The 27,483-nt window shown below is 51.5% G+C and overlaps 1 protein-coding gene and 1 long non-coding RNA gene across 2 annotated transcripts in view; one reads left to right on the plus strand and one right to left on the minus strand.

Moving 5' to 3' along the window:
- Positions 1 to 7,487, plus strand: part of LOC146813754 (uncharacterized) — a 90,149-nt gene extending 82,662 nt beyond the window's left edge. The window contains exon 4 of the long non-coding RNA XR_014962434.1: positions 7,074 to 7,487. This is a non-coding gene — a long non-coding RNA (uncharacterized LOC146813754). The remainder of the gene's footprint in view (positions 1 to 7,073) is intronic.
- The window catches only part of GLP1R (glucagon like peptide 1 receptor), a 1,134,570-nt gene that overhangs the window by 892,553 nt on the left and 214,534 nt on the right, over positions 1 to 27,483 (minus strand). The gene's annotated exons all lie outside the window — the stretch shown is intronic.

A 27,483-nucleotide genomic window follows, 5' to 3' on the forward strand; every position in this document is an offset into this window, starting at 1 on the left:
AACAATGTACCTGTGCACCCCAGGCATGCCAACCATGTACTTGTGCACCCCAGGCATGTCAACCATGTACCGGTGCACCCCAAGCATGGCAACCATGTACCGGTGCACCCCAGGCATGCCATCCATGTACCGGTGCACCCCAGGCATGTCAACCATGTACCGGTGTACCGGTGCACCCCAGGCATGCCAACCATGTACCGGTGCACCCCAGGCATGTCAACCATGTACCGTGCACCCCAGGCATGTCAACCATGAACAGGTGCACCCCAGGCATGTCAACTAGGTACCGGTGCACCCTATATTTCAACCATGTACCGGTACACCCCAGGCATGCCAACCATGTACCGGTGCACCACAGGCATGTCAACCATGTACTTGGGCACCTCAGGCATGCCAAACATGTACTTGTGCACCCCAGGCATGTCAACCATGAACCGGTGCACCCCAGGTATGTCAACTATGTACCGGTGCACCCCAGGCATGTCAACCATGTACCGGCGCACCCCAGGCATGTCACCCATGTACCGGTGCACCCCAGGCATATCAACCAGGTACGGGGGAATCCCAGACATGTCAATCATGTACCAGTGCACCCCAGGCATGTCAACCATCCACAGGTGCACCCCAGGCATGTCAACCATGTACCGGTGCACCCCCGAGCATGTCAACCATGTACCTGTGCACCCCAGGCAAACCAACCATGTACATGTGCACCCCAGGCATGTCAACCATGTACCGATGCACCCCAGGCATGTCAACTATGTACTTGGGCACCCCAGGCATGCCAACCATGTACTGTTGCACCCCAGGCATGGCAACCATGTACCTGTGCACCCCAGGCATGTCAACCATGTACTTATGCACCCCCAGCATGTCAGCCATGTACCGGTGCACCCTAGGCATGTCAACCATGTACCTATGCACCCCAGGCATGCCAACCATGTGCTTGTGCACCTCAGGTATGTCAATCATGTACTGTTGCACCCCAGGCATGTCAATCATATTCCAGTGCACCCCAGGCATGCCAACCAGGTACCGGGGAACCCCAGACATGTCAATCATGTACCAGTGCACCCCAGGCATGTCAACCATGTACAGGTGCACCCCAGGCAACATGTACAGGTGCACCCCAGGCATGTCAACCATGTACCGGTGCACCCCCGGGCATGTCAACCATGTACCGGTGCACCCCAGGCATCTCAACCATGTACAGGTGCACCCCAGGCATGTCAACCATGTACTGGTGCACCCCAGGCATGTCAAGCATGTACAAGTGCTTCCCAGGCATGTCAACCAGGTACCGGGGAACCCCAGACATGTCAACCATGTACTAGTGCACCCCAAGCAACATGTACAGGTGCACCTCAGGCATGTCCAACATGTATCGGTGCACCCCCGGGCATGTCAACCATGTACAGGTGCACCCCAGGCATGTCAACTATATACTTGTGCACCCCAGACATGTCAACCATCTACCGGTGCACCCCAGGCATTCCAACCACATACTTGTGCACCCCAGGCATGTCAACCATGTACCGGTGCACCCCAGGCATGTCAGCCATGTACCAGTGCACCCCAGGCATGTCAACCATGTACCGGAGCACCCCAGGCATGACAACCATGTACTGGTTCACCCCAGGTATGCAAACCATGTACCGGTGCACCCCAGGCATTTCAACCATGTACCGGTGCACCCTAGGCATGCCAACCATGTACTTGTGCACCCCAGGCATTTCAACCATGTACCGGTGCACCCCAGGCATGTCAACCATGTACCGGTGCACCCCAGGCATGTCAACCATGTACCAGTGCACCCCAGGCATGTCAACCATAGACCAGTGCACCCCAGGCATGTCAACCATGTACCAGTGCACCCCAGGCATGCCAATCCATGTATTTGTGCACCCCAGGCATTTCAACCATGTACCGGTGCACCCCAGGCATGTCAACCATGTACCGGTGCACCCCAGGCATGTCAACCATGTACCAGTGCACCCCAGGGATGTCAACCATAGACCAGTGCACCCCAGGCATGTCAACCATGTACCGGTGCACCCCAGGCATGTCAACCATGTACCAGTGCACCCCAGGGATGTCAACCATGTACCGGTGCACCCCAGGCATGCCAATCCATGTACTTGTGCACTCCAGGAATGTCAACCATGTACCGGTGCACCCCAGGCATGTCAACCATTGCATGTCAACCATGTACCGGTGCACCCCAGGCATGTCAACCATTGCATGTCAACCATGTACAGGTGCACCCCAGGCATGTCAACCAGGTAACGGTGCACCCCAGGTATGTGAACCATGTACTGGTGCACCCTAGGCATGTCAACCACGTACCGGTGCACCCCAGGGATGTCAACCATGTACCGGTGCACCCCAGACATGTCAACCATGTACCAGTGCACCCCAGGCATGTCAACCATGTACCTGTGCACACCAGGCATGTCAACCATGTACTAGTTCACCCCAGGCATGTCAACCATGTACCAGAGCACCCCAGGCATGTCAATAAGGTACCGGTGTACCCCAGGCATGTCAACCAGGTACCGGGAACCCCAGACATGCTCCACTAAACTCATGTTTGAAGGTTCAAATCAAAAAGCTGGGACAGAAGGTCACTTGCGAGCCAAATCTCAGGGCCACTGTGGCTTTCATTCTTCAGATGTTGATACCATTTGCTATTTTGCTAGCAAGTTTGGTAGGAAGTTTGGTAGTAAGCAGAGCATGAACAGGTTACTGCCAGCCTCAGTTCTGCCATAACAGCAGACACATCAAACGAAAACAGCTTCACCAGGCAACCAACCACAAGCTTCACAATATTATCAGAATTATTTCAATAAGTTTACACTTCCTGATTTTCAAAAAAGAAAACAGCGCTCTACTCTTTTCCTGAGCTAAAGCTAAGAAGGAGCTATCTTTAAGTTGCCAGACCCGGTTAAGTCTTCCTGTGACATCGGACTTCTGAGCTGCAACAGAAAGGTTTGGGCATTATGTAGTTTACTGATACCAGAATTTCAGATCTACCTGCATAAATATGTTTTATTCCCTTAAGTAAACTTTTAATTCTCGCTTAACAGCAGACATGCACAGTTGCTGCGAGGGGTATTGGATACAGGAAAGGGCTTGGACTGGAGCCCGCCCATCACTTACCATTGGTTAGTTCCATCTTCACTATTCTTTGCTGCCATTTAATTGGGCCACACAGGATATGCGTCAGTTACGTTCCTTCAAGTGGAACATGGATGAAGCACAGATTAAATCAATTTATTCAATTTAATTAGAGCCCGTTCGCTGCTCACGCTGTGACTCAAACACCCCTTGGTTCACTGTCGCCACCTGGTTTCTTATTTGCCTTTTGTTGCTTGCCCGTTGTTGATTGCCTCCCGTTCCCCCACCCACGTTGTTGCTGCTGCTACTACTTCCGGCGTCGTTGCCCGTTTTCCAGTGGACTGGCATCACTGAATGCTTCGCCGGTGATGTTTTGTCCCCGACTGACCCCTTTAAGAGAGGTATTGTAGCCCTTCATTTGTTAGATGACACTTCAGCAGGTCAGATTGAAAGCTGACAATATTATGTTCATAATTGTTCACATTTTCAGAAGCTTTCATGAGTGTTTACAACACTTGACAGCGGCATCTAAGAGCGCTTTCTGGAGTGGAACACCACCCGGCAGCTTTTGTCAGTGCTTTCCTTTTGTGACGTAGGGGACTGGAGACAGCAGCCGGCGGAGTGAAAGCGCTCCATGTGTATTGCTCATTTTAATCTCTGGGAGTTTCAGGGTTTACGAACTTAAAAAACATAGGGGCATATCAACAAGGCGGCGATAATTTTATCGCCTTATCAACAAGGAGACGCTAACCCCTGTTAGCGTTACTTTTTTGGCGATAGCGACCGGATTTTTATCGCCGTTCAAACCAGCGATAATTATCGCTAATGACATGCAAGGTAGGCGTTCCTGACTGAAATCTCACGAAAAAAGTCGCTAACACAGCTGCTCCCTATTAACAAGGTTATCTCCAAAACGCTTAGCTACAAAAAAATGCACGCTAACTCCCGCTAACTCCAGTTTTTAACACCTGATAAAAACCTGACTTTTAAACTGGAGATAAGTGGGTGTATATAAGGGAGAGTTGGCCCGAGCCTTCCCAGAACAGCCACAGAAGCCATGAAGATAGTAATCATGCAGCTTGGAGTCCCACCAATGCAGCAACAACAACAACCACTGCCAATGCAACCACCACCAGGACCACCACCACCCATGCAGCGACGAAGAAGACAGCGCTCACTGCGCAGACGTGTCTACCTCATAGACTTAAGGCCAGAGGATGTCGTAGCCCACTACAGGCTCAAAAGGACATCCATCCAGCACATCCTGACCCTCATTGCCCACAGGCTGACGCCACCAACACAGCGGACAACCAATATCCCTCCGCAGACAAAACTGCTCGCTGTGCTGCACTTCCTGGCCTCTGGGACATTCCAACCAACAACAGCCAGAGTCGGTGGCGTATCACAGGCATCCTTCTCAACCTTCCTCCCCACGGTCTTGGATGCCATACTCAGCCTGATTCCTTAGCACCTATACTTCCCCAACACTGTGCAGGAGCAGATTGCCATCAAACAAGGATTCCATGCCATTGCTGGCATACCACAGGTGATCGGTGCAATTGACTGCACACATGTACCATTTGTGCCCCCTGTGGACAGCGAACACATCTACTGCAACAGGAAGCACACCCATTCAATGAATGTGCAGGCAATAGTGGACCACCGCGGACTGTTCACAAATGTCGTTGCCAAATTTCCAGGGAGTGTGCATGATGCATTCATCTTCCGACAATGCATCATAAACCAGCGCTTCCAGGATGGCATATACGGAAATGCATTGCTTGTCGGTAAGTACCAACTGAACACACCACATGCACAAAAAACACAATCATGTTGACCCATCTAGAGGGAGGATGTAAATACATTGCCTAGGTACTGATTGGGGGGGTGCACAAAATTCATGGGCACATGTTGATGTATTGTGTACGAGGATGAGGTATACAGGCTCCACTGTGTAGAGCACGGCTACTCATAGTATGGCCCACGTGCTGCCAGCGGCCTGGCAAGACTTTCTTGTTGGGCCGGGGACCTTGCAGACATTGTACCTGTGTGCCATGTCTGCAGATTTCATAAGAGTGCCACTAAACACTGCCGCAACAGCGCGGACTCCGAGAGACTCTGCACCATGGGGGATGTGCGAGTCCAGCGATAGTCAGAGTGGAGATGCATGTGCACCATGTGCACCAAGAGGTGAAATATAACAAAAACTAGTTAAGAAGTAAATGGTCCATGAAAGACCTGTGAAGTACTGGGGAGTGGCTGTGTGTGTGTGCCCAGGAAGCTGTCCCAGTCCAGGCTGCCAGGGGGGGAGGTGACAGAGGGTGACAGAGGGAGAGAGAGGCAAAGAGACACAGGGAGGGAGATAGAGGGATGGAGACAGAGGGATGAGGGCGACAGAGGGAGGGAGACCGAGGGCGACCGAGGGAGGGAGACAGAGGGAGGGAGAGATAGAGCAAGGGAGGGAGAGACAGAGCGGGGGAGGGAGACAGAGAGAGGGAGGCAGAGAGAGAGAAAGAGAGGGAGAGAGAGAGAAAGAGAGCGAGAGATGTGTGTATACCAGGTCTGGTGGCTCAGTGACCGAGGGTGTCCGCACCAGGGGCCTGTGTCCAACCACATGGTCAGTTCCCTTACTCACTAGCCCTGCCCCCTTCCCCACTGACCCCACCCCCACCCGTGTGGCACAGTGACACAAACCACACAGCAAATTTGGGACCAGAGAGAAAGTATGTGAGTACCCATGGTGTAGAGTAACCCCCAGTACCTGGCTATCCATTTACCTTATTAAAGTCATCCGGACTGGTATCCCAGTCCGGTGTGTGGTCGCATGGTTGATGAAGATGCTCATGTTGCAGTTCTTGTTGCCGGTGACCTATTAGGGTGAGCCAACGTTTCACAAGTACTCACACATGTACAATCAGTGTGTCAAGTCTGCGGTCTGTCGTGACCAAGGTTGTGACAATGCACTTTGATTGTAGGAAGTGCAGAGTGTGGCAAATGTGCATGCATAGGCCGTAAAATGTGTCATGAAACCACCATACAGCGCCATTGGTGTTGACTACAGTGTTGTTGGTGCTGCTGTTGATGGTGTCTAGTAGCATCTCCACTCTCACTCTGCCACACATATTTCTCAATCTCACCCCTGTGATATGGTGTGTCATGTGGTTGGCCGATGAGTAAGTGGATGTCTATTCAGCCAATGTGTTGAAATAGATAGGTCAAATGCTAAACAATGACAAATGCTAAGAAGTGTGCAAAGCTGAGCCATGCCATGTGTATCAGCATGGGGAAGTGTGTGGACAGTCTGATCTTGTCGAATAAACCACATAGTGAAAATGATTGTGAGAAGTTGTGTCATGTGAGTCTAATGCTCTGCTAGTGACAGATGACGCAGGCCATGAAGTTTACGTTGTGTCACAAGTTATTGTTGATGGTGTGTGCCAACCTTCACTGTCCCCAGTGGGCCCTGCAGGTGAGGTGGCTGTGGTCTGTTCCTCCGTTTTAGCTCTGGACATACAATTGCGTGGCTTGTGTGGTGTCACAGGTCTGCCATCAGCAGGAGATGCATGTCTGAATGTCAGCTGTGCCATGTGTGGTCTATGTCATTTGAACATTCACATGGCGGTGACTGCAACGAGTGTGGATCAGTGCCGCCATGGCTAGATGTTAGGAGAGCCAGAATGCCTGTTGGTGTCTGTGGTTTTTGTGCAGGTATCATTCCCATTTTGGACACTTGTAGTGACACTTATGCAACCGTGCAGCAAACACCAGCAAAAAGGATGGTTGGAGGATCAACACTGAGGCAATGTACTCAGCATTGATGCCGCAAAATAGCCAGAAGCAACACATGTCTAACCTAAGTCAAAAAATAGCAAAAAGACCAATCGCAAAATATGTCAACACTGCCAACATAGTATGCCTAATGAATCATGTACACATCTCCCTATTACATCTCATAGGTGATCAAGGATATGCTCTCTGCCCGTGGATGATGACACCAATACGAAACCCCACCACCCAGGCACAGAGGCAGTACAATGCTGCACATCGACGCACATGTGGGATCGTGGAGCGTACATTTGGCGTGCTCAAGTCACATTTCCGTTGCCTGGGCATTACAGGTGGCAAACTGCTGTACAGCCCAGAAATGGTCAACAAAATAATACTAGCATGTTGTGTATTGCACAACATTTGTGTCCGCACAAATGCTCCCTGGATGGAAGTGCCTGCAGCACCGGCCGATGACCAAGATGATGACGAAGATCAACGAGGTGGCCCACACACCACTGCCAATGCTGCTGGAATTGTCCGAAGGGACAGGATAATGAACAATTATTTCACTTGAGCACATCACATTGTGACTGACAAAAACAAAGACATGTATATGTAAACTTACCTCAAGAACTGTTTGTGACAATAAACAAACTCAACACGCATACCCTGTCTGCAAGTTACTTTCCTGCCTCAGTATATCACTATGAAATGTTACCAATGTACAATAATTGCAAGTAAGAGTCCAAAAAGAAAATCCTGGTGTGTATGTTTCATCATCACAGAGAGTTAATAGGGTGTCAATCGTGCACAACTTGACTTTACAAGGAGTAAAATCTGGCACTCAATTCATCAAAGGTTGTGTCAAATAGCATGCAAATCACGATTCACGGGGTGTACTTATCATTAAAAATTGAAATGTATGGGTTTGTAAGTGCCAAATAATGAATTTCATGGTTAATTTGGTGTTACATTTTCAGGACAAATGAGAAAATTGGGCGTGGAATGTTGCTCAAATCTGAGAAGTGGGTGTAGAATGTGGCTCAATTCGGAAATATGGGTCCTAAATTGGGTGCAAATGTGAAAAGTGGGTGTGAAATGGTGCCAATCCTGAAAATATATCTCTGCACGCATCCAAGACATTGAATGAGCCACCAGCAGAGCTCACATGCACACCATCTCTGGACACCTTCATGAAGACCGTCAAGACCGGTCTCTACTGTGAACAAATCAGCTCATTGGCAGTATGACCCAACAGACAAGACGAACTATCTGTCCATCTCCCTGCACCCCGTGGTGGACAATGTCACTGAGAGACACATAAACGCCCAGCTGACTGGCTACATTGAAGAGAACTCCATCATGGACCACTCCCAGTCTTGTTTGGGTATCAAGCACAGCACCAAGAACGTACACCATGCTGACAATGCTTAAATATGCATCCACTTGACCTGTGTCACATTGTGGACAACACATCTTACTACACCTCTATGCAGCCACAAACACCCTCTCACACACCACACACCACTTGCCAGACACCACCACTAGGGGATACGAGGAAAAACCCTCTCCTGGAGTACAACATGGAGCGTCACTAAGACACACGTTTTGCTATATGCACATGTCCCCACTCACTGCCATTGCTAGACAGCACGGGGTAAGCATATCATCACACACAGCTCCCCCTCCCCCTCACGAACAACGCAGAAGACACAAAAGCCAGCTCCCAGGAATGAACGTCAGAACTAGCAGATTGGATGACACACCTCGGCATAAAGATCAACTGTGAGAAGACTGACCTCCTCATCTCCGCTCCATCCACATCTGCATGGGACAACCTCTGGTGGTTGTCTGCCCTTGTGAGCCCGCCCTCACTGACAGAGCATGCACGCAAGTTTGGCATCATCCCAAATCCACCATCATCCTGCCCAGCCAGATCTACTCCATTGCATGCTGCAGCTGTCTACAGACCGAACCTAATCCATCACAACGGATAACCCCAGGATGCATTAAAATTGGCACAAAAGCACTCATCCCGAGCAGACTGGACTACTGCAACAAAATCTACGCAGGGAGATACAAAACACCACTACACAAGTTATAACACAGCCTGAAAGCTGCAGACACACCGGTCTTCAGAAACCCACATCCCAAACACAAGAGGCAACACATACAGAACATCCAATGTAGCACCAAAAAGGAGAAAGTAAGCCACTAACTACTCACACACACATTCAATTCACTACACATCATCAGCCACAAAGACATCCACGAGAGAGTCAACCTCAACATCCCCAAGAGGAACTGCTGCTCTGACAACCTTGCCCTTGCAGACTCGACCGGGATCGGAAAATCACAAGGCAGAGGGAGAGCTGCCACCTATGCCTCAAGCAAAGCCATGGACGAGATGAAAGTCAACTTCCAACAATCTCACACCCAGCATGCTTACATGCGGAACGACAAGACATGGCTATTTGGCTGAGGTGGAGCTGCACTCCCACTCCCCCACAGCGCTTTGTTAGTCGCACGTGTGAGTAGGGCACATCATGCCCACCCTTACTGTCGGATTGATATGCACACATACTCATCACCTACAGACCACCCCAGGTGAGTAGTACCCTTACAATTCACATCTCTTTTTTGAATGAATGTCTGTGAAATTACACAAAGATGTGGGGATGAGTAATGTCACATGCCATTTTAGGTGTCGACTGTCTTGGATCATAAAAGGTAGTCAGTGTATACCCCTGAGGAAGTGTTGGCTATGGAACAACAATTCCCATTCTGTTGGGTGCAGGGAGATACACAGTACCTGGGCCTACAACGTGCTCCGACTCTTGCCTGAACAGCAAAGCTCAATTATCCAACACTGTTGGATGAGACGGATGAGGCGCTGGATGCCTGCTCAAAACTGAGCCTCACATGGTTTCGAGGCATTGCGGGAGTGAAAATGTAGAGTCTTCCACGCATTTCCGAAGTATGTCAATTTGGACACATGGTGTCCCACCCCCGTGCACTCACACAATTGCAAGCCATTATAACTAAGTCTGTCAGGGAGGGCAAGCGGACTTGCCTCCCACATGTGCAGCTTACACGGCTGAAAATTCAAGGTTGCCTGGGATTGCCCCTCATTGGTGGCTACTAACAAGCCACATGCCTCTGATATATAGTTGAATGGAATGGAATAGGCTGCTATGGGAGAAGCAATGGAACTTCATGAACCAGTCTGTGGCGGGCAAAAACATCTGGATCTAACTGTGGCTAGCCCATAAGCACTGGCCCAGGGGCTTGTTCTCTTTGCCGGTTAAGGCGCCCACCCACAAGGTCTTGGACAGGGTGGCAGTATGGAAGGGGTGGGTCTTTATCCCCTCACCGACAGACTACAGCGTGGATAACCCGGACTTGCCCCCGGATCAGGAATCAGCGATATTCCATCGCTGTCAAAAACAGGGCTGCAAAAGCATAGGGCCCGATTCACAGAACTAAGTTAAGACAAAATCCTAAACTTACTACCATTTTGGTATTCACAGAAGGCACTTACTCATTTTGGTATTCACAGAAGGCACTTACTCATTTTGGTATTCACAGAAGGCACTTACTCATTTCGGTATTCACAGAAGTTAGGAGTCCTAACTTTAGGACTCCTAAATGCCTTCTGTGAATACCGAAAGTCTTAAAATTAGGATTTTTCTCAGTTTAGTAGTAGTATAGTTAGGACTCCTAACTTTAGGACTCCTAAATGCCTACTGTGAATACCGAAAGTCTTAAAATTAGGATTTTTCTCAATTTAGTAGTCCTAAATTTAGGACTCCTAACTTCTGTGAATACCGAAGTGAGTAAGTATCTTCTGTGAATACCAAAATGAGTAAGTGCCTTCTGTGAAAACCAAAATGGTAGTAAGTTTAGGATTTTGTCTTAAGTTAGTTCTGTGAATCGGGCCCTGTGGGTCTATCTTTGATCTAGAAGGGCATGTGCCATATCTGTGGCCCATACAGGATTATGAATTTCCCGCTGCTGTTGTGTATTCATAATGTCAAATAAACACTGGGTCACTGGACTCTACGTTGGTTACGTCATATGCAAAGTGGTTAGCGCGTATGGAGGACAAACATTCCCTCCTATCTGAGCTGTACGAAATGCTTCTCACCAGTCTGAGTGGTCAGTGCACTAAAGTGCAGGTTTTGTTGGAAATGTAGCTGTGGAGGCCAATTTAAACCAAGGAATGGGAACGTATCCTGTATTGCGCACACCACACTGCGCACAGTGTAGCGGGGGCTGGAACCCCCTACAAGGTTGGCTCTCATTGTTGTTTCACCCCTGTGCAACTACATGTCTGGTATAAAAGCCAGCCAGATCGATGCTGTCGGGGATGCTGGATGACTGGTACCCTCGTGCACTTACTCTGGCATTGTCCACAATTGTAGAGATAGTGGTGTGAGTCCTTAGATAACATAGATACAGTGTGCAACATTGCAATGCCCAGCGCACCGGAGTACACTCTCCTTGGCCTCTCACATCCGAAGGCCTTCTCAATAACATCCCTCAGGGGTAGGCAAATAGTCCCAGCGTTGCTGGCGGACAGGCCGGTTATCCTAGCACAGTGGGGTACAGTGGCAGTTCCAGGGCTCCTGTCCTGGTTACGTCTAAGGAACCTATTAGCTCGGGAGCGCCTGTCTCGGGCTGCAGAGGGAAGGGTGAGAGATTTTGCCACTCCGTGTTGCCCCTTTGTGATTTCATTGTCGAGAGATATGAGGGAATTCACATGCCCAAAGTACTTGCAGGTCTGACGCATTCCACCGATGGAGCAATCATCTTCCGCTGTTCACCCAGTGGAGTGACGAGGGGGCTCCCTTCCACACATATTGTGTATGCTTACTATCATCTAGGTAGGCTGCAACTAGTGCGGAAGGTGGGGTTGTGGGAGGGTTATTGGGTGAGGGGTGTCTTTTCTCCCTTGTTCATGATTGTTTCACTTCTCTGTTTTACATGCTTATTCTTTTGAAAATGGTATATGCTCTTAGTGGCTTGTTTGCTCTTCCGGTATGCGTCCGGTCTCCGGGTGGTGGCTTAAACGCTGTGTAAATGCCCACAATGCTTGCACGTCCGACATCCGGATGTAGCCAGCAAGCTGGGTTGGCCACATTAGCCTGCCTTCCTATAAAAATAGGTAACCCACAAATGGAGTCGGCCTTCATTGTGCAAACCTATCTTCACATTGTATTATTGTGCAGTGACCAGAGTTTTGGCCTGAATGTCCATCATTGCTATATAAATTCCGGGCCTTGAGATTCTCATCGCAAACAAGATGATATATCCCCCGCGCATTTAAAAGGACATGGCTGGACACACTCTCCAATACGGTATCAGCATCAGGCCAGTAGCAGCCTCTTAGCTTGAAGAAACCCATTGAAAACAACAAAACATGCCGCATACACATGACAGTAAGCATATGGACATTAGCGGGCCCTTAGCGTGCAGATTCTGTTCGCATGTATTCTGCATGATTACATTAGCTGCCCCTTAGCGTGCAGATTCTGATCGTATTTCATTAAACTGTACGCATACACATTACAGTAAGCATATGGACATTAGTGGGCCCTTAGCGTGCAGATTCTGTTTGCATGTATGCTGCATGATTACATTAGCTGCCTCTTAGCATGCAGATTCTGATCGCATTTCATTAAACTGTAAGCATACACATTACAGTAAGCATATGGACATTAGCGGGCCCTTAGCGTGCAGATTCTGGTCGCATGTGTGCTGCATGATTACATTAGCTGCTCCTTAGCGTGCAGATTCTGATCGCATTTCATTAAACTGTACGCATACACATTACAGTAAGCATAATTGACATTAGCGGGCCCTTAGCGTGCAGATTCTGATCGCATGTATTCAGCCTCATGACATCAGCGGCCCCTTAGCGTTCAGATTATGATCGCTTTTTATGAAAACGGGTCGCATACACATTACAGTATCAGCCAGAGTACATTAGCGGCCCCTTAGCGTGCAGCTTCTTGTCGCTTTGTACAAAAAATGCCTCTAACACACAGGAAGTGATGTATGCCTGCTTCCTGTCTCCATGTGTGTGGCATTCACTTTCACTTTCTCTTTTGAGCACATTGTGTTGGATTTGGCTGAGTGAGGAGGTGTTTTTGGGATTGTGCTGGTGGAGAGTGTAGTTTGGAGTGTTGCTGTGTTGCTGTGTCCTGTCTAACGTGTTTTTTTTATTATTTCACATTTTAATTACTTTCTACTGTCATCAGTCTTGTTGTGTTTGTTGTGTTTTTTTTTTCCTATTGTCATTCTTGTTTTTTTTTTGTATTCTGGGGTTGAGAACTGGGGTGTGTGGAGATGCCGGCGGTGGGCAGGTCAGGGCGCATGTCGGAGGGGGCATTGGGAGGCTTCCTGTGGCTGGTGCGGTGCTACCTGCCTCTGATGCTGGAGAGGGGAGGACGTATCCTCCAGGGGTATGGTGTGGCGGTGCACAAGTTGCGGTGGGAGCGTGTGTGGGCGCAGATGCTCCGCTGCTTTAAGGTGAACCGGACCGTGCGCCAGTGGAAGCACCGCTGGCAGGACATGCTGGCGCGGGAGGCGGACCAGCTAGATTACACCGGAGTCATGCCTGGTGTTGGACAGGCCCCACAGACGGCTTGCTCCCTCCCCGCTCGACAGGGCCCGAACTCCGGCCCACCTGGCATATCCCCGCAACAAGCACCTGTACTCCGTCTTCCGACGGACCCTCTGCCCTCGGACCCCTACTCATCACGGGGTCCAGCCCCACCGGCTTTCCCGGCCAGGTCAAGCCGCCATCTTGGGCCCTGCACCACGCGGCCGCATGGCCTCCCCTCGACCCTAACCCCGGGCCTGGCCGGCCCCGACATCCCGGCACCACCATCCACCCAGGAGGTGAGCGGACCACTTGGCAGGTCAATGGGAGAACGAAGTGTCAAGGGCTCTCCCCCGCCAGGTGCCGATCGCCCCCAGCTCCCCCAGGCACTGGCTCCACCCCCTGCTGGGTGTCTGGACACCTTCATCCCGGACCCTCCGACCTCCAAGTGCGAGGGTCCGGACATCAAAGGGCACCAGCCCTATAACTGAGGCAGCTCCGGAGCAGGAAGGCAGTTGTATCCTGGAGTCGAGAGACACCGAGTGAACTCAACCCTGACGGTCTACTGGCGCTGCCGTAGCCCGCTCTTGTGAACCATCGTCCTGCCTGCTGGCGCTGCCGCGGCCTTCTGCAACCTTCATCTTCCTGGGACCTGCTGGCGCTGCCGCGGCCCGTTGTAACGACCATCCTCACCGGGACCTGCTGGCGCTGCCGCGGACCGTAGATCTTCCGGGGACCTGCTGGCGCTGCCGCGGCCCGTTGTAACGACCATCCTCACCGGGACCTGCTGGCGCTGCCGCGGACCGTATATCTTCCGGGGACCTGCTGGCGCTGCCGCGGCCCGTTGTATCGACCATCCACACCGGGACCTGCTGGCGCGGCCGCGGCCCATACCACCTAACCACCAAGCTCGAGGATTGTGAGCTCATCATCATCTCATCCGAACTACCTGATTGGTAAATAGACTGTCCCGCTACCCCCTTCCCTACCTTGCGAGACTCTAATCGAGGGGACCCCTGAGTCCAGACCTCCTTGTACCATTTAACCGTACCTTAAATAAGTGCTTATAAAGAACACTGAACCTTATCCGTGTGTGATATCTGTCTGTGGGGGGGAAGTTACTTATCTGTACGATCGCTGGAGACGGCTCTCCCCGGAGACCTCTCCTCCTGACCCCGGCCGACCCTCCCGGTCCATCTACCTTTTCTAACATTGGTGGCCAGCGGCGCGATCCGAATCAACGCGTAATCGTACAGAGAGTAGCTCACCCCACGACAAAGCACGATGTCGACCAAAGATAGCAGCTCCACCGAAAAATTCCAAATGGAGAAATTAGAAGAATACAACCACCGCGAACTGAGACAATTTTGCATAGAACTTGGCATTGCTACCACCGGCCTGAGTACCAAGGATGACCTAAAGCGCGCTCTTGAGTCATGGACAGAAACTGGGGTCGCAGGACCCTCCGACCAAAGCAGCGTCACTCCAGACCAAAACAGCATCACACCAGAGGGGAACGCCACGGCTCCCGAGGAGCGGGGAACGGGCCTCTCGCAAGAGGAGATCCGAGAAAGAGACAGAGTCAGATTACACGAATAAGAGATGGCACGACTCAAGATGGATGGGGAACTTAAGTTAGCTGAACAGAAAATCAACCTCGAGCATATGCGGCTTCGAGAGGAACGAGAAGAAAAGCAGAGACAAAGAGAGCTGGAAGAGAAAAAAATAACGCTCGAGCACGAGCGCCGACTGGCGGAAATAGAACTGCGCAAACAGAATAAGGAACTGGGGGTGCCTGACCGACCACACACCCCGGGGCCTATTGAGAAAAAAGTTCACATCCCCAAGGATGTGGTCCGCGAGTATGTCCGAGAAGACGACATACAACAGTGGTTTAAAGCCTATGAGATCGCAATGACCTCCCACCGGATCGACCGGAGTGATTGGGGAGCCGGACTGTGGGGGAGATTCATCAACGAGGGTCGTGATGCCCTGCTGCAGCTCCCCGATCACCAAATGTCGTCCTACGACCACATGAAGGCTGCCCTCCTCACCCGCTACGGCCTCACGCCCGAGATGTACCGCCAGAGGTTCAGAGATTGCACCCGGATCCCAGGTACAACTTGGGTGGAATACGTGAACTATTTCAGCCGGGCCTTCGAGGGTTGGATCAAGGGAAATCAGGTCACCACCTACGAACAACTCTTCAACCTTATGGTGTGGGAGCACCTGTCAAACAACTGTTTCGTCGAGCTCAGGCAGCACCTACTCGACAGTAAGCTGACTGACCCCCGGCAGCTCGCCGCCGAAGCTGACCGGTGGGAAAGCACCCGAGTGGGCCGGAAAGGGCCACCCGACCAGAACAGAAGCAACCAAGGCCAGCACCGTCCTCGGGGAGGAGGAGGGGGCCAGGGGCGAGGGAGAGACGCCTTACCAGCAACACCCGTGGCCAGCACCCCACCTCCGGCCGGCCGGGGCAACCCCCCGCTGCGGCCTGGGTACCGAGCCAACGTCACGTGCCACCGATGCCAGCGACTAGGCCACTACGCCAACGATCCGAACTGCCCGCTAAACCAACCACCCAAGCCCCGCCAGGTAGCTGCCGCTGCCCTGGGGGAAGAGCAATCATCGGAGGGACCCGAGGAGTATGAGCCGGACCAGCAAGGGTGGGAACCGGCCGCTATGGTCCTGGCATGCTTAGGGGGAAGGGACATGGTTCCGCGGGCTCCCCTACCCGCCAACACCAGAAAATACGGTCAGTGGGTGACCATTAATGGACAGAGAGCCGAGGCCTTGCGTGACACCGGCGCCAGCGTGACGGCCGTCCGCTGTCACCTGGTGAAGCCCGAGCAGATCCTGCCGAACATTCTCTGCCCCGTCCGCTCGGCAGATAACTCTGAGAGCATGTGTAAGATGGCCTGCGTCCCGTTTGAATGGGGAGGGGTCTCCGGCCTACTGAAGGTGACGGTCCGGGACGATGCCCCCGTGGACTGCCTCCTGGGGAATGACCTCGAGAGTTCCCCGTGGGCCACCGTCGAGAGAAGAGAACACTTGGGGATGCTGGGCCTCCCGGACTGGGCCTGCATAACCACCCGATCCATGGCCGCCCGTGCCGCCCCCCGATCAGAAGAAACCGAATGGCCAGCACCTCCGCCCCCGGTTGCCCCTGTAGAGGACAGCGGCGACTCCGACCTCCCGGACCCGACTGCCGAAGAAGACGCGCAACACCAGGACCTTCCGGATCTGGCTCAGTGGCGACAAGAAGGGGGGCCCACCCAAGAACAGTTCCGCCAGGAACAAAAGACCTGTCCCTCCCTCGAGGGACTCCGCCAACAAGCCAACACCCAAACCACCGGGGACACCACCGGAACCCACTGGGTCTACTGGGATAACGACCTGCTCTACAGCGAGCAAAGAATCGCCGAGCTGGGGGCCGGTCGAGTTCTGGTGGTACCGCTCCGCTTCCGAGACTTTCTGCTCAACCTAGCCCACGATGTCCCCCTGGCTGGACACCTGGGCCAGGACAAAACGTACAGTCGCCTGGTGACCCACTTTTTTTGGCCGAAAATGAGGAATGACGTCCTGAACCACTGCCGATCGTGCCCCACATGCCAAGCCAGCGGGAAGAGTGGCCGGAAGCTGAAGGCCCCTCTACAACCCTTCCCGGTGGTCACCACCCCGTTCGAGAGGGTGGGGATAGACATTGTGGGACCTCTGGACCCCCGCACGGCACAAGGACACAGGTTCATCTTGGTACTAGTGGACCATGCCACCCGCTACCCCGAGGCGGTGCCCCTACGGACAGTGACCGCTCCAGTGGTTGGCCGGGCCCTGATGGGGATCTTCTCCCGGGTAGGCTTCCCCCGAGAAGTCGTCAGCGACCGAGGCACGAATTTCATATCAAAATACATGAAGTCCCTCTGGCAACAATGCGGGGTCACCTACAGATTCACGACCCCCTATCACCCCCAAGGGAACGGACTAGTGGAGCGTTTTAACCGCACTCTCAAAGGGATGATTGGGGGATTGGAAGAACCTCTCCGTCGCCAGTGGGATGTACTGCTCCCGTGCCTCCTCTTCGCCTACCGGGAAGTTCCCCAGAAGTCCCTCGGTTTTAGCCCCTTTGAACTCCTGTACGGGCACCCTGTGCGAGGGCCCCTCAGCCTAGTCAAGGAAGGTTGGGAGATGGCCCCCCTAACGACCCCTCCAGACGTCTTCAAATACATCCTGGCCCTACGAAACCAGACCCGGCGCTTCAGGGAGATGGCCAAGGCGAACCTCGAGGCCAGCCAGGAGGACATGAAGAGGTGGTATGACCACAATGCCTCCTCCGTTGAATTCGAGCCTGGGCAGCAAGTATGGGTAATGTCCCCCACCGAACCATGTGCCCTGCAAGATAAGTGGACGGGGCCCTTCAAAGTGGTCGAGCGCAAAAGCCCCGTCACTTACCTCATCGACATGGGGTCCTCCCGGAACCCCCTTCGGGTCCTCCACACCAACCGGCTCAAACCGCACTTTGTGCGCTCCGAACTAAGCCTCTTGATGGCTACAGACAGTGGCACAGAAGAAGACTCCGAGCCCCTCCCGGATCTCCTGAAGACTCAGGAGAAGGACGGCTCCGTGGACGGGGTCCGGCTCTCTGACGCCCTCACTTCGGAGCAACGCCAGGACTGCCGGAACCTCCTGCTGCAGTTCGCTGCCCTGTTCTCCCTCACCCCCGGGGTCACCCCCTGGTGTCTGCACGACGTAGACACCGGGGACAGTCCCCCTGTCCGGCACCGGGCCTACCGCGTACCAGATCGGGTACGGGCCTGCATACAGGAGGAAGTGGCCAAGATGCTCACGATCGGGGTCATCGAGCCCTCGGACAGTCCCTGGGCCAGTCCGGTCGTATTAGTTCCCAAGGCCGCTGCCCCCGGCTCCGCCCCGGAACTGAGATTCTGCGTCGACTACCGGGGCTTGAACGCTGTCACCCGGACCGACGCTCATCCCATCCCCCGAGCAGACGAGCTGATCGACCGGCTGGGGGCCGCCCGCTACCTTAGTATCTTCGACCTAACGGCGGGCTACTGGCAGATCGGCCTCACACCCAGGGCTCAGGAACGGTCAGCCTTCTCTACCCCCGATGGCCACTATCAATTTAAGGTCATGCCCTTTGGCATGAAGAATGCCCCCGCCACGTTCCAACGCCTTGTGAACCAGGTCTTGGCAGGGCTTGAAGAATTCAGCGCTGCCTACCTGGACAATATCGCTGTATACAGCCGCCACTGGTCCGACCACCTCCGTCACCTCCAAGAGGTCCTACAAGCCCTCCAGCGGGCCGGCCTCACAATTAAGGCCGGCAAGTGCCAGATTGGCCAAGGGTCTGTGACCTACCTTGGGCACCAAGTGGGGAGCGGGCTGGTGGCCCCACTACAACTTAAGATTGCTGCCATCCAGTCCTGGCAACCCCCCGTCACCCAGACCGAGGTCCGAGCCTTCTTGGGGCTCACCGGCTACTACCGGCGGTTCGTGAAGGACTACGGCAGCATCGTGGGGCCCCTCACGGGTCTCACATCCAAGAACCAGCCGAAGCGGGTCAACTGGACTCCTGATTGTCAAGCGGCCTTCGAGGAGCTGAAGGCCGCCCTGTGCACCGCCCCGGTGCTCCAGGCCCCCGATTACAGTCGGGAATTTGTGGTGCAGACCGACGCCTCCGACCACGGCATCGGAGCCGTCCTCTCTCAGTTGAACGCCGAAGGTCATGACCAGCCGGTGGCCTTCATCAGTCGACGTCTCCTGGCCCGAGAACAGCGTTGGAGCACCATCGAGAGGGAGGCATTTGCAGTAGTGTGGGCCCTCAAAAAGCTCCGACCCTATCTCTTCGGTACCCACTTCCGGGTACAAACCGACCATCGACCCCTGCAATGGCTGATGCAGATGCGGGGGGAGAACCCAAAACTCTTGCGCTGGTCCATTTCCCTGCAGGGAATGGACTTCACCGTGGAGCACCGACCAGGCCAAGACCACGCCAACGCAGATGGCCTGTCCCGCTTTTTCCGCCTCGACGAAGAGAGTCCCCAAGGAGATGGGTGACTCTCCCCGCCTTCAGCTGGGGGGGACGCATGTTGGACAGGCCCCACAGACGGCTTGCTCCCTCCCCGCTCGACAGGGCCCGAACTCCGGCCCACCTGGCATATCCCCGCAACAAGCACCTGTACTCCGTCTTCCGACGGACCCTCTGCCCTCGGACCCCTACTCATCACGGGGTCCAGCCCCACCGGCTTTCCCGGCCAGGTCAAGCCGCCATCTTGGGCCCTGCACCACGCGGCCGCATGGCCTCCCCTCGACCCTAACCCCGGGCCTGGCCGGCCCCGACATCCCGGCACCACCATCCACCCAGGAGGTGAGCGGACCACTTGGCAGGTCAATGGGAGAACGAAGTGTCAAGGGCTCTCCCCCGCCAGGTGCCGATCGCCCCCAGCTCCCCCAGGCACTGGCTCCACCCCCTGCTGGGTGTCTGGACACCTTCATCCCGGACCCTCCGACCTCCAAGTGCGAGGGTCCGGACATCAAAGGGCACCAGCCCTATAACTGAGGCAGCTCCGGAGCAGGAAGGCAGTTGTATCCTGGAGTCGAGAGACACCGAGTGAACTCAACCCTGACGGTCTACTGGCGCTGCCGTAGCCCGCTCTTGTGAACCATCGTCCTGCCTGCTGGCGCTGCCGCGGCCTTCTGCAACCTTCATCTTCCTGGGACCTGCTGGCGCTGCCGCGGCCCGTTGTAACGACCATCCTCACCGGGACCTGCTGGCGCTGCCGCGGACCGTAGATCTTCCGGGGACCTGCTGGCGCTGCCGCGGCCCGTTGTAACGACCATCCTCACCGGGACCTGCTGGCGCTGCCGCGGACCGTATATCTTCCGGGGACCTGCTGGCGCTGCCGCGGCCCGTTGTATCGACCATCCACACCGGGACCTGCTGGCGCTGCCGCGACCCATACCACCTAACCACCAAGCTCGAGGATTGTGAGCTCATCATCATCTCATCCGAACTACCTGATTGGTAAATAGACTGTCCCGCTACCCCCTTCCCTACCTTGCGAGACTCTAATCGAGGGGACCCCTGAGTCCAGACCTCCTTGTACCATTTAACCGTACCTTAAATAAGTGCTTATAAAGAACACTGAACCTTATCCGTGTGTGATATCTGTCTGTGGGGGGGAAGTTACTTGTCTGTACGATCGCTGGAGACGGCTCTCCCCGGAGACCTCTCCTCCTGACCCCGGCCGACCCTCCCGGTCCATCTACCTTTTCTAACACCTGGCATCCAGGGTGGTAAGTACCAATTCCCTTGTTGTCCACAACTAATGTTACATACATATATGAGTGACGTGTGTGAGAATAAGATAAGATGTTTTAATGCTGTCCCAAGACCGTGCCACTGTAACAACGTGGATGATGCAATGCGACTTGCGAAAAATATTTGCGCATGATGGCCTTGACCTTGGATTTGCATGACACACTCTTCCCACTACAGTATGTGCAACAGTATGGAAGGTGTTGGGATAGTCAATCAAAATACACATCATTGATGTGTGCCATGCAGTGCAAGGTGGATTGATGATTGGCGTTGCAATGACCGCGTAGATTAAGTTTGCCACTGGAAATCCCACATAGGAATGTGAGCAAATACTCAGCAGGAAGGGTTGCAGGGGCATGGCGGTGTTTGCATGTTGAAGTATATCAAGGAGTGTGTCTGCCGAAGAGCAATGTTCAGAGTTAGTTCTTGGAGATGGGGAGCAACGTTGCCTGTTTGAGGTGTAGCGGAAGTGTGCCACAGGCCATATCTGCAAGGTAGGAAAAGGAGCAGACTCACAATCAGGTCCCTCTGGGGCGGGGGAACACGGCATAGGCCAGCTGGTTGGATCGCCGGGTCCTTTGATGTGCCATGGAAATACAGTTGGATGTTAAGGTATGTTTGCCCAGTGTTGTGCATTTCTGTGTGAGCCTGGGTGCACATCTTGAATGTGACTCTAGCTTTGATGTGGAGACAGTGGAGTGTGCGCAGGTGGTGGGAGGTGTGACAGGGTCCTGGCTGTGTGAGGATCAGTCCTGTGGTTGCATTTGAGATGTCCGGCAGCTTGCGGATGTGGTACATGTAAAATCTGTCATGGACTGTGGTGCCGTAGTAGGGTGAGCTACTGCACAGGGCATGAGTGAGTGTCTATGTGTGTTTGAGTAGGAGTCATTTGAGTGTCTGACATAGGAGGCAGAGTGTGTGGAAGCGCGATGATGAGACTGGATAGATCTTGCAATTATCTTGGACATCGGAGTCCATGATGGATTACATGTCGCGTGCTTTGGCCGTGTTGGCGTGTGGGTCCCCCATGCCGTGTGAGGAGCCTGTGTAATTACATGCGTGGAGGTTTTTGCGCATGATGGGTACTTCTCTTTTGTTTTTGCTCACTTGTATGCAGCTCTTTGACATTCATCCTGCAAGCTCTGCCATGGATTCGCAATACTTGTGTTTGCTGGAGTTGTGTGGGCTGGATGTGTCGAGGAGGAGTTGCCAGTCGTATGTCTATGATACGATGTTGAGTCCATAGCTAATCACGATTGTGGCGTGCGGAGACATGTATATGTGAAAGATTGTAGGTCTGAATGAGGATCTCTGGGGGACTCCATGGCTGGTTGCTGGAGGCTCCAAGACAACAGAGGGGTGTCTGACCCACACCTATGTACGTTGAGGAAGGAGCAGATCCAGTTGAGGGCCTTGTCTTGGATCCCTTTGTTGTGGAGTCTGCATATTGGTGGGCTTTGTGAGACAGTGCTGAATGCCGCTGCGATTGGTCAAGGATGTTGAGTAAAAAGGTTTTTTTTGCGCTCCGTGTGGATGAGGTGCCTTGATATTGCGTGAAACAACTCAGATGTGCAGCTCGGCCAGCAGGGATGTTTTGGCTGTGCAGCCTCTGCTTCCACATGTTTGTGTGTGGATGCCATTCAAAGTAGGCCCAGTCATGTCGCCAACATGAAGTCAACACCACAGGGATGTAGCATTGTTTGTCACTGTAACAATTCACATTGTGAATATGCCACGTTTGCTGGGGTTTCCTAACAACACCTATTTGTGTTTGTTCTCTCACAGATGGATGCCATCCGATCACCCAGGGGGACATTGACCGTTTCCGGGACCCACACGCCACTGGTGTGTAGTGACAAGAAATATTGGCATGTTGCGTGGTCATGAGTGTCTGTGCCAAATGCAGCACGTTGTTGATTAGCAGTATGGGTGTGTATCGCATGTCAATTGCCTATGATGTGCAGAGCTATTCATCCTTTCCGTACTGTGTCTAATATGGTAGTGTAAAGGGGTACAATGCATCTCATTCAGAGTTGTGAGTTTGTCCATCAACAGTCATTGATACACGTGTCAATGTATGTGCCTATTTCCGAGCAAATAATGCTGCCAACTAGGCATTTACACTGCAGTTGTGATGGCAATAGGCCACTAGCATTTACTCCCATGTTCATTTGCGCAGCCTAGTCAAGATGTCACACTTACATGCGGTACACTTGTAAATAAAGGGACCCCCTCTAAAGGCGTATGAGGTCTGGGAGCAAGAGGGGAAAACTGAACAACCAATTGAGAAACAACTCCCCTTAGACCTATATTTCTTTACTTGAGATTATATCTGAGCATGAGTTAATAACTACATGTAATCAATACATAATTTACACACATAAATATACAAATACATTATTTTTCTTTTTTTATAAGATATATTTTTTTTTTATTTGTTAATTTCCAATTAATGTTATTATATAACTGTTATAAATCAGTCTTCCTTATTATATAAAACAGTACGAATCATTTCATATTGTGAGAACAACCTTCATCCAAAAATAATATGTTATGTACAAGAAGAATTTTTTCTAAGCAAATATATCTAATATATACAAATAGCAACCCCCTACTCATGAAGACAAACAGTACTCATACACACTCATCACTCTGACTCATTCTCAATCACACAAAACACATACTCAATGGGTTCAAGGAGCATATAGATATAAAGACATCTCCAATGATTGGTTCAGATGGCAACAACCTAAATAGGTCTGGGCGCACGTGGTCTACGCGCGTATTGGTGGAATGACACAACTGTGGACCACCTTCATCAGGACCTCGCCCAACAAGGGTATAGTGTCTTCAAAATTATACAAAGAAGGGGTACTATTTGAAATTGGATAAAATATTCATAATCCAAGTCGATCCTAATAGGACGATTTAAGAGCACTAGTTCTTTTTCATCTAGGGCAGTTGCAAATTCTATTGACAAGGAATGATCAATTTCATTTCTATGAAGTGAGTAAAAGTGATGGACAATTCCTGTGCACCAATTCAATAAATGTTTATGTATACTCTGAAGTTTAAAAAAACTTTTTTGTTCCCCCACGGACTCGAATGCTAAGCCATGTATTTAATTGTGTGGATGGCAAGTAACTTATATTGGGCCCGATTCACAGAACTAACTTAAGACAAAATCCTAAACTTACTACCATTTTGGTATTCACAGAAGGCACTTACTCATTTTGGTATTCACAGAAGGCACTTACTCATTTCGGTATTCACAGAAGTTAGGAGTCCTAACTTTAGGACTCCTAAATGCCTTCTGTGAATACCGAAAGTCTTAAAATTAGGATTTTTCTCAGTTTAGTAGTAGTATAGTTAGGACTCCTAACTTTAGGACTCCTAAATGCCTTCTGTGAATACCGAAAGTCTTAAAATTAGGATTTTTCTCAATTTAGTAGTCCTAAGTTTAGGACTCCTAACTTTAGGACTCCTAAATGCCTTCTGTGAATACCGAAAGTCTTAAAATTAGGTTTTTTCTCTGAGAAAAATCCTAATTTTAAGGCTTTCGGTATTCACAGAAGGCATTTAGGAGTCCTAAAGTTAGGAGTCCTAAACTTAGGACTACTAAATTGAGAAAAATCCTAATTTTAAGACTTTCGGTATTCACAGAAGGCATTTAGGAGTCCTAAAGTTAGGAGTCCTAACTATACTACTACTAAACTGAGAAAAATCCTAATTTTAAGACTTTCGGTATTCACAGAAGGCATTTAGGAGTCCTAAACTTAGGACTCCTAACTTCTGTGAATACCGAAATGAGTAAGTGCCTTCTGTGAATACCAAAATGAGTAAGTGCCTTCTGTGAATACCAAAATGGTAGTAAGTTTAGGATTTTGTCTTAAGTTCGTTCTGTGAATCGGGCCCATAGACTTTTCAAGGGCTTTCTGGGCCAAAGACTCCATGTTCTGACCTCCTCTCTCGGTAGTCACATTTCTCTCGAATGCAACAGCGTCCCGTAAATAGAAATACATGCGGTAGACATCGTCCAAGGGGTGTGCAGTGGGTGTAGCATTGTGCACAATGAGGCAGTGATATTATGTCCGTACAAGGTCAGACATCTTGGCACAGTGTAACCTAAGGTATGCTGCATAGCACAGAAGCAGAAGTGGCAGGGTGTAGCTCAGATCCAATATTGTCAATGGTGTGTTACACAAACACATTCCATAGATGTGTACGTCAATTGAGAATTGATGTTTGTGCACTGCAATAGTGTTGACAGGCTATGTCCGTGTAGACATACTCTAACGTACCGCAAACTGTTACAATGGATTACACATTGTAATGGCACCCTGGGGTCATGAGGATTGTGTAATTGTTATGGCTAATGTGTACACACAGATCTTGTTGCCGCAGTCCTGATTAGCTAATCTATGTGACATCAAATGATGCAGAGCTAATGCATGGCCATGAAATGTGTTTTAAGTGATGTCACCAATTGTGTCAGATGAGTTGGTACACATGATCCTGATTCCAGCACGTCCACACGGTATTCCAGCACGTCCACACATACCGTGTGGACGTGCTGGAATCAGGATCATGTGTACCATGACATGACATGCAATGTGCTACATCACAACAATCTTTGACCAACACGTCCTGTGTTTGGCGATATGCCAGGAGATTATGCTTTGCTATCATTCTTGGCGACACTACTTGTGTCCTGCAACAGACTTGTACATGTTGTCACACATGCATATTGGTAGAAAGTGGCTAGGTATATACTGTTCCCAAATAGGTAAGGTGTGCACAGAGTCCACAGTCACCAGAGTTTGGGCAGAGGTTAAAGTTAGATATAACCTTACTCTATGAAGTGTTAGTTTGGTCAAGCAGTAAGGCCGTATCAGAGGACAGTGTAAAGCATTTGTTGTACACACTCAGTCAGCAGATGGTCTCACACACTCAATAACTGAACTCTAGGCCAATGTTTTTGATATAAAAATATATGTTTGTTTTATTTTATAACCAACAATAGGTATCAAAATATACTTCCTCAGATTGCAAGGGTTTAGCTACATACTTTGGCAATATGCAATTGACTTTGGTAGGTAATAGTTACAAGTTGTTGCAATAGGCAACACAATTTCAAACACAATAATACATTGAGCTCAATGTGAGTTTGAAGTGATTTGCAATAGCTTACTTTCAGGATTACTTTTCTAAGTCATGGACTGGATCCTATATTCAGTCCTGTGCAAGGTCTTGGAAACATGTGAGTATATCCGTTGTAGTTGCTGTTGTGATTTTCAGGCAATATTTTGCTATTTCCAAACTTGACACTAAGAAGAAATTTTACAGAGAAACTGGCAATGATTTCCTATGGTAGAAAATTGTGTTATTGGTAAGTACGGTTGTGAGTGCTTTTCAGGGTCAGTGCTGGGCACCAAGATCCAGCATTGGGATCTCTCCTAAAAGCAGTTGAGTTTTTCCATTTTTGTTAGTTGGTTGATTTTAGGTTTAAATCTTTTTATTAAAGTTTTCAACAGAGGGAGAAATGGTAGCAAACAGGTACGCTTCCCCCCGCCCCAACGGGGAGCGGGATAGACCGGGCTCGTCTCCGTCACAGCGAAACTCTCGGAGTGTCCATATCGTTCCCGCAAGGCCCAGAACCCGCCGCCCCAGAGCCCCTCCGCCCCCAACCTGAACCCCCAAGGAACCACCCTCCCCTCGGCCCTCCCCCCCCCCTTCCCCGTGAAAAGTGAAACAGAAGAGTGAAGTAGGAAAAAAGAAGAGTGAAATGAAGAACCGAGCCCGGGGTCAAAGGGACCGGTAGGCCGAGCACAAGAGGCCGCCCCTGGGCAATAGCCCACTCATGGGTGCTGAGCAGTATCCTCCTCCTCCGGGGCCGTGCTAAGCCGCAAGAGGCGTAGGTACCGGGGACAAGTCAGTTCCCTAAAGTCCTGGGCCAGAAGGGCCCGGAACGGCTGCCACAAGTCCGCAAAGGAGTCCCCCTTCCCAGCCAGCGTTAAAGAGATACGCTCCATCCCCAGGATGTGCCAAAGGCGGTGCAGCCACTCCAAGTGCGTAGGAACCCGGGGCGTGCTCCAGCAAGCTAGTAAACATTGCGGGGCCGCCCCCAGTGCTAAGGCTATCTGCTTCCCCCTACGGGACCTCAAAGGATAGGTAATGGCATTGGGGACCCCCAAAATGATGTAAGCAGGTAGTCTGGGCAGCTCCGTGTCGAAGTGTCTATCCACCTCATCCAGAATTTGTCACCAATACAGGGATATCAGGGGGCAGTCCCAAAGAATATGCGTCAGGGTGCCAGATTGACCGCACCCCCTCCAGCACACCGCGGCGCGGGAGCCGTCCATACGGTGCAAGCGCTCCAGCGTATAATACCAATAGGTCACCAATTTAGTGAACGTTTCCGTAAGCCCAGTATGTGTAGCCGTGTGCCGGGCCCTGTAGCAGCAACCCTCCCATTCCTTTGCGAGCAGATCTCTCCCTAGGTCCCTCTCCCAGCGCGCCCTTCCCGCGTGGTACGAGTGAGTTTGCGAGGAAAGGAGCATCTTGTAGAGGTCTGAGGTCAACTTTCGGTCCGAGGACCGTGTGATGAGCCAGCATTCAAACGCCGTGAGCAGACGTTGCGCCGCGCTTTTCT

The sequence above is a fragment of the Triturus cristatus genome, chromosome 6 (genome assembly GCF_964204655.1).
Source record: "Triturus cristatus chromosome 6, aTriCri1.1, whole genome shotgun sequence".
NCBI lineage: Eukaryota > Metazoa > Chordata > Amphibia > Caudata > Salamandridae > Triturus > Triturus cristatus.